The sequence below is a fragment of the Sycon ciliatum genome, chromosome 5 (assembly GCF_964019385.1).
Source record: "Sycon ciliatum chromosome 5, ocSycCili1.1, whole genome shotgun sequence".
Classification (NCBI taxonomy): Eukaryota; Metazoa; Porifera; class Calcarea; order Leucosolenida; family Sycettidae; genus Sycon; species Sycon ciliatum.
The window spans coordinates 33,348,159-33,363,901 of record NC_088647.1 but is presented as its reverse complement, the minus strand read 5'-3'; the positions used below and the strand labels follow the sequence as shown (position 1 = coordinate 33,363,901).

The 15,743-nt window shown below is 44.6% G+C and overlaps 2 long non-coding RNA genes across 2 annotated transcripts; both read right to left on the bottom strand.

The window, feature by feature from the left end:
* Positions 1-301: 301 nt before the first annotated feature.
* LOC135816736 (uncharacterized) lies at positions 302-2,899 on the bottom strand. The gene is made up of 2 exons (XR_010553479.1): positions 2,643-2,899; positions 302-773 (listed from the first exon to the last, which is right to left on the bottom strand). It is a non-coding gene; the product is annotated as an uncharacterized LOC135816736 (long non-coding RNA).
* Positions 2,900-10,869: 7,970 nt separating this feature from the next.
* Positions 10,870-13,799, bottom strand: LOC135816735 (uncharacterized). Its single transcript, XR_010553478.1, has 2 exons — positions 13,556-13,799; positions 10,870-11,447 (listed from the first exon to the last, which is right to left on the bottom strand). It is a non-coding gene; the product is annotated as an uncharacterized LOC135816735 (long non-coding RNA).
* Positions 13,800-15,743: the final 1,944 nt, after the last annotated feature.

Genomic DNA, 15,743 nt, shown 5'->3' with positions numbered 1-15,743 from the left:
CAACCCGTAACGCGCTTATCCTGCCTCTTGTTAAGTCAGCCCGGTATCTAAAGCCCCCCTTGTTTTCCGGTTATTCTCATTGGTTAACTGGGGACATGTCCAAAACCATACTAAGTACTTGAGCTGCTCATGAGCCCCACAATTATCAGGCCCGCCGGTCTGGCTGGTCAGGTTATCACCAGACCAACTTGTTGGCCACCAACAAACGTTTCCTACCGTGGAGGACGTGTGTATCCGCCATGAAACTACCGGACCAATCAAAAACTGCTTCCGGCGGTACTGATTATAGTACAGGGTTAAGTTAAAAAGCGGCTCCATTTTGTCATACATTAAACCAACTCTGTCATTGCTATGCTACTCAAAAAGAGTAGTGATGTTTATTCACAAATGAATCACAATGCTATCAGAGAAATTCGATATTCTCCAATTTTAGGGGCACTGCAATACTATCCAAAATTAATGCTGCATGGTCATTGTTATGAAGCAGTCACCTCAGTACAGCAATTAAACAGGCTGATTATGTGAACGAGATTCACGGCAAATCTTCTTCCATCAGTGCTGTTCAGTCTTGAGTGGTCCACTGAGACAGGAAAACAACCTGTTCGGTCCTTCCATACGAGAAACAGAAATTGAACATGTTCCAGGGTGGAGGTGGCGAGTATCGGCAATGTAATGCACCTTTAGGCCAACATGACCATCATTCCGACATGGATTCTCAAACACCTTCGCTCGTGAGAGTGCCTCAGAGTGGTATTCATCAACAGATGGCAATCCTGTAAAACACATGAAAAGACATAGCAGCAACAGAAAGAAACCTAATGTTATAGAAACGAATTCGAAAAACAAAGTCTACTATTATTCTAATACAGTGAACCAAGGTACAACCATACTCCAGGAGGCAAGCAAAAGAGCATATAATCCGAAGGTTGTGATGCCTGTATGTATTGTATTTATGTATTTACGGATTCTCCACAGGCTAAATCGAGGGAGTCTTTGTCATGCCACACTGGATACAACATGCTACCAGAATCACTTTCCCCAGAATTGATGATCTTTTCTTAGGGTGTTATATAAGACACATCTGTAGCCACTTCATCTTGCTCACGAAATCATACACCACCACACAAACGGGTCCTTCGGCTATTATACTTTGGGTGGTACATGGTGATGTATGATATTGATAATCTATTGATACCATATTCAAGTCTGACTCTCACCGTGAGATCCTGGCAACAGTATTACCTGGTACACGACATATTCAGACACTGACATAAGCATCTTTTTGGAACAACAGGTGTGCCTATCTGCTAGTGTAATGTGACACACATGCAGAACACATGCAGAATCAGTCATAGCTAATTTTACCCCCTCACTGTTGTATGCGCAGACTCCACTTCGCGGTGTCAAGTACTCTTCTTTCGGTGGGCTACTCCACTAAGGCGCTTGTCTAAAAGGACTCACATTCATCCTGCAAACCAACACGACTTGCATAGTTTTCACTGTCGGCCAAAGTGCGTGCATTGCACACATTGAGATTCACTCCCTCCGTACAGGCCAGTACAGAGCTGCCCACCAATTGAGTCTGTTTTGCGTACTCAGACTTCTGATTTTCCGTATCTTGCAGTGTTTTGCGTACTGCCGTGTACATTGCATGCATACTTGCACTGTAATGTTTTTTGACACGCACATGCATGTCGGTGGCTGCATTTGGTAGTGTAAAACATGTGTGACTTGCACTCACGACATTATTATTTTTGTGCTACATGTACATGTTGTTGTGGTACGGCATGCACTCGCTGTGGTACAAGACTATTCATCACTCAGCTTACACTTGCAGTGCTTCTACACAGCTGATTGATCCTCTCCGATTTTCTATACCATTTGCTCAATTTCTGTAGTGCGCACAAGGAGTGATTTTCCGTACAAATACAGAAAATATGGAGGGCTGGTACTTGGTAGCACTGCTAGTATGGTAGTACCAGGCTAAGCTGGCTGGAAGATCAAATACTTCTTTGGTTCTTTCAGTCATTTTCACGACATATGTTTTCTTTATCATGATCCCCGGGGTGTGACATTCTCATGAATGCAGAAACTCAGTCTTTCTAACCGAGTCTCACGTGCAATGTGAATTTGTTCTTCTTTTCTTCACAATGCCATGTATCGATTCATCGCTTCTTCCCACCCGAGATCCTATGCAACAGCGATTTAAAGATTGGCTTTATCAAATAGTTAATTCAGAGAGAGAGGATCAGTTGTGGATGCTGTGACAGCATAGAGTGTAGATTGGTGTAAACATCATTGCCCAGCAGAACCGTATTCACAGGGATCTGCGTTTAGCATATGGAAGCTATTTTTTTAGAATTTGTACACGTCCAATAAGCCTGAAGAGAAGAACACCTAACTTAGACTGTCCTAACGTTATCGAACGCACTGCCAAAGTAAAAACAACATTTGAAATGCAAACTCGATTTTGAATGCATGGATGGAGGGCATGGGGAAGAGACTGAGAGGGAGAAAGTGAAGGAAATTTGTTCCGAAATCAAGAGAATCCGAGGAACCCTTGCTGCATTCTTCAGTTCGATAACGTCAGTGGGTGAATCTCAGATGTGTTGTGTGCCCAGACATACAAGTACAGCACTAACCTGAGCATGAGAGCTGCTTGTCATCATCGTGGTCAGGAAAACGAAAGGACGAACGAGGAAGATTGCTGACCATGCATGACGAACAACTGCATATCTAGACGACAGACGGCTTGCCAGAATCAGTCTGGTGTATCTTCAGGAATCTTCTTTCCTAATCGCATTCAGCAGTCAGCTTCGAGGTCAAGAACGCGATGATATTTTCAGAAGGAATAATTTTCAAAAATTTTAAATTTTGGAGAAGAAGCTTCCTTTCTAAAAAAAAAGCGTTCCTTGCTTTCACGCAGGGAGTCGACTCCCTGCTTTCACGCAAGGAGGTGCCTTGCCGGACATGTCGTCGACAGCACAGTGTCGGCAGATCCACGTTTGTAGGCTGCAGACCCGGCAGACGTTTTGATCATCCCGGCCTGGTGGTGAGATTTTGGACCCGGGAGTACTAAAAAGCTGCTCGCATCCCAGGGTGCTCAGTTTCGCTCTACCCGCGCGAGTAGGGGTCCAGGTAACGGGCTCTCTTTCGCGGCCTGCCGAGCATAATATACCTCGATTCACGGCTAGCTTGGTCAAAAAACTGTCGGCCTGGAACGTAAACGTCGATCTGCCGACACAGTTCACCTGGTTCACACGCCTGACCAGTGACCTGGCATGCTGCCTGCGTGGAAGGAACATTTTTCGGAAAGCAAGCTTCTTCTCCAAAATTCGAAATTTTCCTTCCAAAAATGCCGTCGTCCTTGACCTCGAAGCTGAATGTTGTTAGGATAGAAAATTAGCGAAGATGTAGCCGACCCATTCTGGCAAGCCGTGTGCCCTCTGGATATGCAGTTGTTCGCCATGGTCAACAATCTTCTCCTTCGTTCGTACTTTCACTTTCCTGACCACGAATACAAGCGGTACCCATGCTCAGGTTAGTGTTTGTTTGTCTGTCTATGCACATACATGTAATACAATGTACTGTTCGTGCTGCAGGCACTGGCCGATCATGGAAATAGAGGAAGCAACCAGCTTTCTTTGAAAATATGTACACACTTTCCTTGGCACCTCTTTCCCACCGCCACCATGCATGCACAATCGAGCTTGCTTTAATGCCCTGCAGTGCAGAATGCTCCCACCACCGCAACTACCACCGCCGCCACCACCGGCAGCAGCAGCAGCAGCACCACCACCACTATGACCACCACCACCACCACCATGACCACCACCACCACACCGTGACCACCACTATAGAACTAGAAGCATTGTTGTGCATGGCACGTCTGCAAGAGAAAATAATAGTATGCCAGTGCTGTAATGCCCTGCAGTGCAGTATGCTCCCACCACCACCACCACCACCACCACCACCACCACCACCACTATGGAAGCATTGTCACGCACTGTACATCGATCCACAAGAGAAAATATGCCAGTGACTTACTAGCACCTCCATGCTGCATGCGGACCTGGACACAGCACTGTTCCCTCTGCAGGAATGGGGCGGGGGTGTATTTCATTTTCCCTGCTTGAAGTAATAATGACTACATGACATGATATCCAGCTAACTTTGCCAGTAACGAACGACCCTTGATCGGGCATGAGAAAAGTGTTGCTATTTGGGAGTTGTCGTCATTCACGGGGTTGAAAACATACGGCTATATTGTTACTAGGTCTGAAGATAGTGTGACTATCCGTGGGTTGTTATACCCGTGGTTGAATGCAGATACGATTGATTATTCTATGAGTATATGAAGGGTATACGTTTAAAAATATTTTCCTGAGGACATAGCACGAGGAAATTATGGGGAATGCAGTACATGTATACAATGGTGCAATCCATTTCTCCCAGGGCACTTTCCCAAGACTCCTCCCAATATTCACTCTTGGCGCGACCCATGTGAACTGAGCGGGGTGTATCGTTGAATACACCCCTCTCAGAACTGATTGGCTGAAATCGCCCAAATCATACCGTGCCATGGATCAATGCATGTCAGGGAGTCGTAGCACCCAAGGAAACAACACGAGATCATGATACCCAAAATGATGTACTGTAAAAGCAGAAATTTTCAGTGGTGTTTTATTTTCGGTAACTTCGGTGCCGACAATTTTTACCGAAAAAAATGCACCGAATTTTCCGGTACTACTGAGTAGTACTAGCACCCTTAGGGCCTGGTCAGACTGCGGCAAAATCGAAATAATCCTAGGATTATAATCCGAATCTCCATAGTAACTTGCCGCCAGAGCGGCAAAAGCGAGAGTTGACGCTCCAAAAAAAAAGCAAGAACGGACCACGCTTTTCCGCACCAAACAGGATTTGACGCTGATACGCCATTGACGCTGATAATCACTGATTTTTTCATCTCGATATCGAGGAGCTAATTGGCCACGGACAACAACAAAACTCATACGGATGGTTGCAAGGATTGCACTGAAGGTGTTGGCGATCCCCAAGGTGAAGGAATTTGACGTCGTTCGTGGAGATTACCACTTGACGCTCGAAATGAAGTTTGAATTTTCACTCTCCCCACATGTGTAGTGTGATCGCGATTCAAATTCTGGACGCTGTTCTGTTTTCGTCAGGCAACCAAAATTTGCCGCAGTCTGACCAGGCCCTAACCTGGAAAGCGGGTATTACCGAAAATTTCCCTCCACCGAACTGCCGATTTTGGAGAATTCTGAAAATATTACACCACCGAAAATTTCTGCTTTTACAGTACACAGATTGGATCCATGGAGACTCTACATGATCTGTTGTTTATGCAACTCGTGATCGCGGACTTGACCCACTGGCCCCACGCATGGGTCAGTCAAGCGATGCTATATGCGAGCATGTATGTATCGCACTTGACCCTAAGGCAGTAAGGGCAACTGTCACTGGCAGCCCGGGGTTGAACCCACATTAATAATTTTTGAAATTTTCTAGGGTGACACGAAAAGCTTCACGCACTGGGTGGTCACTCTCTATTCATGTATACCACTCTGCCAATAGTGTATAGAGCTCTCGTTTGAGCTGCCCAGCTGGCCCTCGTTATGATTTAGGCTGAAAGTCTACCGTGCCGTCTCCCTTATGCTATGACTCCATAATGCATATGTACAGAAGAAAAAATCCCGGGGCCCCGTTGATGAAATTCTGTTTTGTCAAGTGGGCATTTTTGATTATTGTGAATGGCGTGTAGTGCCATAGTACAGTTCCTTTTGCTACATAACGTTTGCACAAGTCACGTTTCAGCAATTGAACTAGGGAGATCTATGTCTCTGATCTTGTCATTTGGCCCGGCTGGTGCTGTGCATTAACACCCATTGTCAGGCACCCTCGAAAGACCAACAGCGATGAGTTCATGACCCAAGCATTATTTGGGCCGTTAAGTTGACTAAGGCTGTGTTTACATGAGGCGTTTCAACCCGGGTTGAGTTCGACCCGGGTCAGATTTCAACCCGCCATGTGCACAAAATGAATGGCGCGTTTACATGACGCATTGCGCTTGACCCGGGTTGAAATTTCGCCCCGTGTTGATTTCAACCCTCCCCCTAAGGGGAGGGTTGAAACCAACCCGGGTCAAGAAAATCTTACAAACGTACTTCTGTGCGTATCTCGCGCCAGGTTTGAACAGCACTGCAGATGCAAATTTCGCGCGAACGGATTCACGTGACCATGCAGGACTGTAGAAGTGGACTTTTGGCGGCATATCAGTATTTGACCCGGGTCAACTGTCTTCATGTAAATGCTCACCTCTTTTGTCTATCGTACAGACTTTCAACCCGGGTTGAAATTTCTCATGTAAACACAGCCTAAACGGGAGTGTAGCAAGCTTTGATCGGCGTACTTCCTTCCGTACGTAGTGAAATGTTGTCTGAGCTGAATAGATTCTATCTCCTGCGGTTTAGTACAACAGTTTCACACCTAATACTGTAGATTCGACGTCTCCAAGAAAAACCTCCATGGAGACTGGAAACTATAGCAGATCATAAATGACGCAGCAGCTCAGCTGATTCCCCAGCTCGTGTCTACTTGGTTCATGTACTTTGGTCAACGTGTTGTTGCAGACTCCATGTACAAAGCTGCATACTCTTGGGGTTATTGATTCTTGCTGGTAATTCCATTAATGTTATTGCATAGATATGAACATCATAATAATTGAATGTTGGCAAGACCCAACAAGGTGTCCCTAATGACTTACATCAGATCTTCACAAAATGCACATACTGTAAGACATGTATATATATATATAACGAGGAAGCAAATCTAACGTTTTAACGGATGACATTTCTTCGTTATAATAAGATCCGTTGAGGCCGTACTGCTTCATATATGCTGTGTGTGGATATGGCAGAATACTGCAAGATCGTTAACCTATGAATTTTGGACAATCGTTAAATTAGCGACTCGTTATAATAACATGTCTTACAGTATATCTTGAAAAGCCGTATTTTGGTTTCACATACACGTCTCATTTCTATCACAGAGATCAGCAGCCATGGGCCATTGGTGGCAATACTGGTAGGAGTTTCCCGAGGCTAAGCCAATCATTTCCGTTCTATACCCAATGTACATACCTGAACTGGGCACAAATCTATCCCATTCCTTGGTTCTGACCCCTTTGATGCGCCTCCGAATCCCTTAGCATTATTAGTACCTCCAATTCATTTCGTCATCAGCTCACCGCATGCTCAGTACTGTGTTGTAAAGTATGCAAATTTTCGATGCTTTTAAATTGCAGCCTCCCCAGGGCAAAAACACATCTCGGCCACATTGAAATTTCAGCCTGTACTGCTGATGCCTGTATACACTGTCACATTGAACCTTGCAAAACAAATTTTAGGCTCCAAATGCCCAGTAAATAAGAGTGGAGAAGGCACTGAACGAAGTGTCAACCTACGAATACAACCTCAGTGCAACAACGTGCTCTTTCTCTTTCTGCTTGTGTAAGCAGAAAGAGCACGTTGTTGCACTGAGGTTGTATTTGTAGGTTGACAGTTCGTTCAGTGCCTTTTCACCTTTGGTTACATAATTTTGTTACCTTTTGCGTTTCCTCTAGTAAATAAAAGGGGGGTTGTCAAATGACAACCGCTCTATTCAGTTGCTATTCACTCCTGGCGCATGCGCTGGACGAAAAATTCTTATATTAGTGATGTCGAAAAAGTATGCGGTTGTCAGTTGACAAACCCCTTTTTATTTACAATTCAGTTACGTGATGTCCACCACTTTCCGAATTAAAAATGCACAGGCCGATAATAGCCGAAAATAAAATATGCGCCGAATATGCAGTACCTTGCGCACTCTGTTAGAAGACATTAGGGCTGCTGGGAATGAATGCCCAAGTAAAATGATGAAGTACAGTAATACAATACTATAGGGAGTGCATTTGCCATGAATGCACCAAGCCAACTCTCCTATACAAACAGTATAGTGTTGCTGCCAAAAATATGATCAGCTAAAGTTGCCTTTTTGCATCATTATATAATATGGTTGAACTTTTTTTTTCCTGTAGCCTCGTTCCCAAGCTGTGGATTTAATCATGAAATTCGTTAGCAAGACGAAGAGGTTTTATGTGAGCTTACTATTATTCTACCTGCACTTGCTTTTATCTTTTTTGTGCAGGACTCTGAGAAGCTGGAGGGACCCAACAAACCTCAAGCATTGAAGATACAACTTTTAACCAAGAACCAGGCAACATGATGTGCACGTATCACGTTCGCTGTGATTGCATCGTTTCAGGGTACACTGACAACATACTAGTACTAGTAACTAGTCCTTGATTAGCAGCAGTGGCCTGAATTATTGCCTGGCCGCTATTCATATAATCCTTTGGTGCTTACTCATCGCCTTGTTCTGTCTCTAAAATGGCGTATGGGTGTTCCGAGGCTTGTAATATTTGCTCAAGCCGCGCATTGGCATTGGTGCATGTCGGTAAATGCCAGCCACTGCCTAGCTCAACATGTTTTGTATGATGTAGAATGCGCTCTGTGTATCTACAATCGAGTGACCTACAGTTGCACTAGTATGTGCACTATACTGGCACAGTGTATCATACTCAGTCTTGTCACTTCTCCCACGTTTACTGTATTGTTTAATTCACTGTACACATCTTGCCCAGCTCCTCTAAGGCCACACAGAATTAGTTTGTTGTTTTGGGCCACTACACTCAGCTGGTGTAAGGTTGGTCTGCTTCTCTCTTCCTTCTCTTCGACGTGTCCAGCCAATCATTCATGTCAAGCTTTGCATAACTTAGATCACTGGATATACAGTCACCTGGCTGGAAACGTCCATGGCTGCAAAATCACATCTTTCTTGAGGGACCCCATTTTATAGAGTGGACGACATTCACTTTCCTGATAGACTCACCTCAGATGTTGGTATTGTACCCATCCCTGATTTGTACATGCACCACTTTTTTGGCAACTCCGAACAGTGAGAATGTCTGCTGTGGATAGTTCTCATGCTTTAAACTCATTCCTAAATTGAATGTAAACAAGTACAGTATAATACCGCCAAAATGTAGTTCATTACAAGTCGTCGATTATGATCCTTTGTTGAGACGAAAGCTTCGGGACCTGGGAGTACTTGTGACATACCCATATCATACTCCCTCATGTTCTGAAGCTGTGTGTGTGTCGTGTGTGCTTTGCTTTAAAATATATTAAGAGCTCTGATGGTCTGCACTCTTTGAATGGAGTCACCTCCAGTGGTTATGGCGATCGAGTGCATGTATGTTCGGATAAGGGCGTGGGAAAACACTCATCTAAAACATACTCATTTCCTCATGCATACTTTTATTTCTCATTCTTTTCGGCACACACTCCAGCTCCTCGAAATTATCATGGGATGCATGTTGATGACAGCCTGCTGCCATGCAGACTGAGCAGTTCGGACAATCAATCATTCGGATAATCGGCATTCTACTGTACTACAGTTGTAGTAGCTGTATTTCATGTACAGTAAGTACTACAGACAGTAGAGTCAGGCGCCGCAGAATGTGTTGCCCAAGAATGTCCAGCCTGAAGTGCTAAGAACGCCACCGCCTAAAGTTAAGAATGGCGGTGTTGGTTTTCCGGCAGCTTTTGGGATACATCATTATGATCCTAACATGATTGTTTCTAAGAACATGCTATAAGAGCGCAGCCGGATGGCTGAAAACTAAGAACACCCCAGGCTAACCTCTTGGACACAACGTTCTTGGACGCTTGACTCTACTGTAGTATGGAAGAACACTCTTCGGCAGGGATGTTACATTTTAGAAATCATGCGTACAAGATGCCTATTAAAGTCTGCTCTTTTTTTATGACAAGCTTTGGCATGCATGCAGCTCTTAATTAATCCCAAAGGTGTAGTGCAATGACAGGCATTTGGAACCGTGATCACTAAAATCCTTCGCTAAATTCTACGATTTAGAACTATACGTGATGTTGCACACCCAAGAACGTCGTTCCGAGGGCCTAGGTCGGGGGCGTTCTTGGAAGAACATCATGCTGGATTGTAGATAAACTATATAACCCACATGTGTGATAACAAAAACTGCGGTACAGTGCGGAGAAACTAGTCTAACATACCGGTACTAATATTACCAGTAGGTTTTCTAAACTTCTTGTTCTATACTGGAGAATATTCCAGCGAGTGAATCCAGAGCAAGTGCTATGGAAATGGACTAGCGAGAGCTCACAATAGCCAGACAAACCCACGAGTCCTTTCTTGAACCGAACAATAATCATTTATGGCATTCAACATGCAGTTTGGGAAGCCATGCAGTCCTGGGACAAATATCCAAATGCATTCTTGTCTCCAGACCGAACAACGATTGTTATCATACTTGACAATTTCCAACTCTACGACCACCATGCCAGCTCAAGCAAAAAGAAGCAAAGGAAGACGGAGATTTCTACTTGTGCAGCCATTCAGGGAGGAGCACGAAGGCTGTTTTAACATTACATGATTCGACTGTGCACGCACTTTCCAAAAGTGTACTTATCACATACCACGTGAACTCTTAGGCTGTTTGCAGTGCGATATACTTACATGTGCATGCCCTTGCCGCACATTCACACCCCAGTACAAAACATAATCATGCAAATATGTAATGCACATAATATGACATTCTACGCTTGAAAGCAGATCAGCATTCGAACTTTTTCATTGCCTTCAGGCTGCAACAGCATATTACAAGAGGGCATAATGGCCCAACCCAACATCTTCCAGTGAACACCATCGGCCATGGCAGTACAGACCATCTGACATCACTCACACCACCCACATAGAAGAGAAGCAATGTTGATACTTCATAGTTAACACGTTACAAATACTACAGAGAGTGCATATAGGCAGTACACCAGGTTCAGGATGCATTGATCCATTCTTCTGCTTCAACTACCTTAGCTGCTCATTTGATCTATGGCTATGCATGCTGTCATCAGTGAGCCACATCATTGTGAAAGACTGATGATGGAGAGATCATTGCGAGTGTGTAGTCACAATACTATCAGAGAAATACGTTTGGCAAATATAGGAATACTGTGGACAAAATTGTACACAATAACCTGCCTTGAAGCAAATCTCAGAAAGAAAGCGCTGTGCAGATGCATATCAGCGGCTTCAGATTCAGTCACTTCGTGAGATCCAATATTCTTCCAACTGTACTGTTCAGCCTTTGGTGATCCACAGAGACAGACAAACAATCTGTTCCGTCCTTCCACATGAGAAACAGAGAGGGAACATGTTCCAGTTCATTCCAGTATGAAGGCGGCGGATACAGGCAATGAAAGTCATCGTTGGGCCAACATGACCAGCTTTCAGACATGGGTTCTCAGAGACCTTCGCTCATGATAATGGTATTCACCCTGGCTACAATCCTGCAAAACACGTGAAAAGATTGCAGCAAAACAAACTGAATGTTATAAAGAAGCAATTTAGGAAAACTAAGCCTATCGTATTTGCAGTACAGTGAAGCTAAGATACAACACCCAGCAGCCAGGCAAACTTGCTAATATCCGATGAATTAGCATGCCTGGTCATGGCACACCGGGTACAAAATATGCAACCAGCATAACGTTTCCACCAGTATTGATAATCTATCGTAACGTTATGATCAAACTACATTACTGCTAAGAATGTGCAACTACTAACATAAGGTACGATCGGCTTCGAAATCCAATGATTATGAGCAAGCGCGCATATATTTCTACATGTCCCATGTAGATAGAGTGTTTCATCAGGTTCAGTAGGCATGGATCCACAGTTCATTGTTCTGCTTCAACTACCGTAGCTGTGATGTACAAGTTTTGATCTCTGGCTATGCATGATGGTATTAGTGAGCCCAATGGCCCACAAAAACCGAAGTGATGAAACTTTCTGCCGTGGGCAGAGGGATCATCGAGTTACCCACTCTTGGTTATGTACTCATGCCATTACCAACTATCAGTGCACAAGTACTGCTACACCCTCACTATGATCCATTGCAACACTATCACCAGGCACATGCATGCTACTGCAGCCATTAAACCAAGAGTCGCAAATAGGAAAATCTTTGCTGTAAACCACAGCTATAAGGTGCTTTGAGTCCAGTTTTGTGGGAAAGTTGCACTGCACGATGCACAATACCACATCGAGCGAAATTCTTTTTTTCACATAGCGTGAAGTGTCTCTCGAGAAATGCAATGCACAATGCATAGCACATCGCAGAAAAATCTTGTATTGCACCTGCAGTCTAAAACTGCTTGCCAGCCAGAGCTCTTGAGTCACATGCACCAGCATGCAGGAAGTGATGCCCATCACGTGTCACCCAACCTAGAAGTGGAGCTGGACTCAATTTCCTGTGATACGACCTGTGATGGAGCTGCAACAACCAGCGATGCAAGTTTGCAGTCCAATTATTTGAAACTGGCCCGCTATGTTGCTGAGAATGTACTCAAGGCAATATTTGAGAAATTACCTTTCGAAAAAATGTTCGGTACAAACCTGGCCGGATATTGTTTAAACGGTACTGTGCGAAGAAAACAACTATTTTATTGCATAGACTAAGGAGCTATCCAGCATTATCGATAATTTTCACGAAATGGTCCGCATGCAGCATGGAGGTGCTAGTAAGTCACTGGCATATGTTCTCGTGTGGATCGATGTACCAGGGGCGTAGGAGGGGTTTTGGTAGTGGTACGACCGACGGTCGGTGCGGCCGAAGGCCGTGTTGGCGGAGGGGGGTTGGGGGGACCTCCCCCGGGAAAATTTTGTAAAAAGGACACAAAATCCTGCGTTCTGGGAACTTCTGGCACACTCCTGATCCTGGCGCAGTGTGCAGTCGAGTCGAGTACAGTCTAGTAGGTCTACTAAGAACGACTGCAGATGCATGGCAGATCTACGAGTACGAGTCTAGAAAAAGGTCAAAGTCTGATGCGCATATGCATGGATGGATCCTGATTTTTTTTATTACGGTTTTGCACGTTTCGGACGGACCACACTTTTCGAAAAGTGGTACGGCCATGGTCGTACCAGTCGTAGCGGGTGCTACGCCCCTGTGTACAGTGCGTGACAATGCTTCCATAGTGGTGGCGGCGGGAGCACACTGCACTGCAGGGCATTACAGCACTGGCATACTATTAATTTCTCTTGCAGACGTGCCGTGCACGACAATGCTTCTATAGTGGTGGTCACGGTGATGGTGGTGGTGGTCATGGTGGTGGTGGTGGTCATAGTGGTGGTGGTGGTGCTGCTGCTGGTGGTGGTGGCGGCGGTTGCGGTGGTGGGAGCATTCTGCACTGCAGGGCATTCAAGCAAGCTCGATTGTGCATGCATGGTGGCGGTGGGAAAGAGGAGCCAAGGAAAGCGTGTACATATTTTTTGTTGAAAGCACGAGAATTCAAAGAAAGCTGGCTGCTTCCTCTATTTCCATGATCGGCCAGTGCCTGCAGCACGAACAGTACATTGTATTACATGTATGTGCATAGACAGACAAATATACACTAACCTGAGCATGGGTACCGCTTGTATTCGTGGTCAGGAAAGTGAAAGTACGAACGAAGGAGAAGAAGATTGTTGACCATGGCGAACAACTGCATATCCAGAGGGCACACGGCTCGCCAGAATGGGTCGGCTACATCTTCGCTAATTTTCTATCCTAACAACATTCAGCTTCGAGGTCAAGGACGACGGCATTTTTGGAAGGAAATTTCGAATTTTGGAGAAGAAGCTTGCTTTCGGAAAAATGTTTACGTTCCACGTCCAGACCAAGGCGTGAATCGCCCTCGCTCTGACTCGTCCGGACTAGTAATGTCTACTGTATACATGTACTTCTGATCCACCCTCCCAAAAAAGAAAGATATAAACCACGTTTATAATTTTATAAAAGCACGTTTTCGGCGGGAAAACGAAAAAACCGGATCTCCATCAATCGAACCTATCCCATCCTAGGATGGGCACCCCCTCAACCCATCCTAAGATGGGCACCTGCCCAGGATGGGCAGAATCGACGGACGGGCCGGAACAGTGCTACTGTGCATGCGGCTGGTCACAGTCACATAGGCTTACCATGTGGCTATGCAACATGAGTTACATGACCACAATAGTTGAACCTGCAGCACTACGACCCAACGCGAGTCAGATCAGAACTGCTTTGGACGGATGTTATTACTACAGGCGATATACTTTGTACTGATCTGGCATGTTTCGCTACACAAAGTCCATTCTTAGGACCGATATATTCTACTGTACGATAAAATTGCTTGCAAGAATAAATGTGCACATGAAATCCATGTTATGATTATGAAAACATGAGAGTTCATTCTTGTTTTTTTATTTTTTAAAGTTCATTCTTGTCGGCAGTATATTCTTTTTTTTTTACACGACCACACTATAACCGATACGCACTGTACTTTACGGTACTAGTAACCAAGAGTACATAACCCCCCGTTATGTACTCTTGGTTAGACGTCGGCGGATAATGCTCAAAAATCCCACGGATTATGCTTTTCAGTATGCTGGCAATATGCTCTGAAAATCACTAAATTATGCTCAAATTATGCTTTTTGACACTGTGATCTTTCATGTTTATAATGCCATTAAAATGCATAGAATGTGTACTCGGGATCAAATGTGGACTTCCGGAGAAAACTGCATGGAAGATCTAGTCTCAGCTATGGATAAGAAACCAGGATACAGCTACTTCTATATAAAGGTTTTGTCCGACACGCCCTGGAACATGCCACCTCGGCCTGGTCCTATGCCATCACCAAAGCTGAGCTGGCGCGTTTAAATATTTTACAAGCCAGAGTAGCTAGGAAGTATTTGCTACGTAAAAAAGTCAATGTAGATAGATGCGAAACGAAATCCCAGTTAAACGCCCTTTGTGACTTAGAGTCCTTGCACTTTCGCAGACAAGATCAGCTCTTGTTACTCTATTTAAATTTATACATATATCTCCAGAACACATCCGACATTTTCACCTTTCATTGTCTTCAAGTCCAAGAAGACCAAACACACTTCACATCAATTATCACGGTAGGCGTTTTTCTTCCCTCTTTTCCAACAAAGCTGCAATGCTATGGAATTGCCTACCGCCTTCTCTTACCTCTATAACCAGCCTCCTGGGATTCAAGCATTCTCTCTATCAGCATTTTCGCCGATATATTCATTACACTGACGGTATCCCAACTCCTTAATCACCAGATTTTGTATGCTTCGATCTATTTCCTTAGCCTATCCTCAATTAACTGCTCCCTCTACATAAAAATGTCATTTCATTCTTCTTGCAGGAGATCCCTCGACAGGCTCAAAGCCTTTGGGAAATCCTTAAAGTTAAAGGGGAAGTTCACCCTAAAATCAAAATCAGATATGTTATTGGGAAAAATCAGCTGAGTCGATTGGTGTATGTCTCGTCTTCATCCGGTGACTATAACCGGAGATATACGCAACTGAAATATCACTTTGATCCCCGGTTTTTGGCGCCGCCATGGCGTCACGAATCTGTGACGTCAAAGAGATAGAGGAGCTCCTGGAGCTCGGAACTTTTACTTGGAGTTGGACGGAGAAGAAAGTGAAGTCGTGAATGTCCAAGGCGGAAAGTCAAGCAGTATGAGGCTCAGAGCGGAGACGATTCAGGGTAGGTCTACCTCCTTGTCAGGAGATGACAGTGACTCCGAGGAGAGCGAGTTGGACGC